Genomic DNA, 2,396 nt, shown 5'->3' on the forward strand with positions numbered 1-2,396 from the left:
ACATAAGCTTTGTTTGATAAGAAGTGAAACATTTGTCGTCCTAAAAATGGATTGTTCCTGGTTTCAAACAAGAAATTGCAACATTTGGTTCAGTGTTTCTGTGTTTGTGTGTGTGTTTGTTTCTCTCACCTGGTGCACCTGAAGGATCAAAAGTTGATATGTTTGAGATGTTGGCAGAAAGTTCCTCAAAGCAGACATTTCTGACGGATACAGGGTCGTCCAAATCAAAGAGGTCAATCCAAAGCATGGTTCAGACAATGAAGGTCGACATAGGTATGTTTCGAAGTCATCAGATTCCTGTAGAGCATTTTCATAAAAGATCACTAGACGAGCAGCTTCCAATTTAATACCAACAACTCGTAGGACGATACCCACACATTGTCAGTGTTTGTACCATAGCAGGCAGGACAACAAGTTTTTCAACAGCAGAAGTTGGGGAAACAGAAGCACATTCTGAGAGAGAGCAGGGCAGCGCATCTGGTAGCTATGCCCAGAACAGAGATTAACTGGATGATTGTTTCCAGGGCTGCTGTCAGACTCTTGGCTTTGGATGGAGGTGTTTTTTAATGGCTAATGAGCTTGGTGGACACATATGGGCTAAGCAATAGCCGAAGGACATCGAGAGGACACTGTTTTCCTCAGCTTGGGAAAGCACGGCCGCTCGAAAAGGCTCGATTCAGGCCGACCGGGGGAACTGAGCTCCGATTGATGCAGCAGGTACTATTCAATATGCTGCAGGACAGATCACATTTCACATTTCTCCTTTTAGATCGGTGACCTCTGCAGAAGGGGCCATTCCCACCACGGGTTCAAGATCGATAAAACCAAAAGGGTAAAGATTTTACAGGTCAGTGGAGCAGAGAAACTCGCACACAAACCACCAACAGCATCAATTATGTACAATTTCTATTTGATTGACACGTCAAACCCTCAGCATACAAGGCCATGAATGAAAGAAAAATACAAACTACTCAATGAAGACATGAACCGACCACTGCAGTGTTCAATACGTGCTCTTAATGAAAGCACGGCTAATGATTGCAAGATCTCACAAGATATTTCTACCTATACCTAATTTACACTTCAGTATCTCTATACCTTAGTTTATATCCAAAGGTTTTCCACAAAGTGCTGAGTGGAACACATTAAAGCTCAAGGAAGGACAAGTTTAGATTTAGAGGAGGACATTTTCACTTTTTTAACATTGCAAAAAACTCATTTATTGACATTTTATGGTAAGGCAACGGTTATTTATTAGGAACTGTTTCTAGTCCAAGCATTACAAACCAAACAACGTGAAGAGACAACACAACCACACATTCCACTAACACAACACAGATCAATAAAAGGTCTGTTTGGACAAATAGGTTTTAAAACGGTCCTGGTTTCTGGCTGATTTCATGTCTGTGGGGATCCTGTTCAAGTTCCCGTCTGGTCTTAAGTTGAGACCAAAGGACAGCAAGGAGATCGGAAAATGTAAGAGTCTAAACAGCAGAGACTAGATTCTGGAGAGTTTTTCAGTACACAACAGCATCAAATCATTCATTCCAGATTCGTGTGTGTGTTTGTGTGTGTTCAGCACTATCGGTTTTGTTCGTGTTTTGATTGTTACACATATTACATTATATAGATAATACATGAGAGGTTTTCCTATTTTAAACATTATATTTTAAGATGATGAAAGTAAAAGTTTGCCTTTATTATGGCAAAAATAGATACAATAAAATTACATATTACATATTACACAACGATTTCTTATCATAAATTGATTTCAAGTAGATCTACAATACATTACATTACATTACGGTCATTTAGCAGACGCTTTTATCCAAAGCGACTTACAATAAGTGTGTTCAACAAAGGTAGATCAAAGAACTTCAGGTCACAAGAAATCGTAAGCGCATTTCCTTCCTAAACCAACAGCTAAGAGCATAACTAGAGCTAGAGTAGAAGTGCAATAAGTTAGGTACTATGATGAATGAGAAAAAACAACAAACAAAAGGACAGATTAGAAATGAAAGATTAGAAAACAAGAGCATCAGAAGAGCTAGGACAGAGTAGGTGATGTCCTAAGAGGGAGGATCCTAAGAGGGAGGATCCGGGTAGTGTTTCTTGAAGAGATGGGTCTTCAGCCTGCGGCGAAAGATGGGTAGCGACTCCGCTGTCCTGACATCAGTCGGGAGAGCATTCCACCACTGAGGTGCCAGAACAGAGAAAAGCCGTGACCGCATCGATCGCAAGCAGGGGCCGCTGAGCGCCGGGGCAGCCAGTCGCCTGGAGGCAGCAGAGCGAAGTGGTCGGCCGGGGGTGTAGGGCTTGACCATAGCCTGGAGGTATGAAGGAGCTGTTCCTTTTACTGCCCTGTAGGCTAGCACCAGAGTTTTAAACTGGATGCG

This window comes from Genypterus blacodes, unplaced genomic scaffold, assembly GCF_046128005.1.
Source record: "Genypterus blacodes isolate CSIRO-AG114 ecotype Tasmania unplaced genomic scaffold, CSIRO-AGI_Gbla_v1 ptg000072l_1, whole genome shotgun sequence".
NCBI classification, from domain to species: Eukaryota; Metazoa; Chordata; class Actinopteri; order Ophidiiformes; family Ophidiidae; genus Genypterus; species Genypterus blacodes.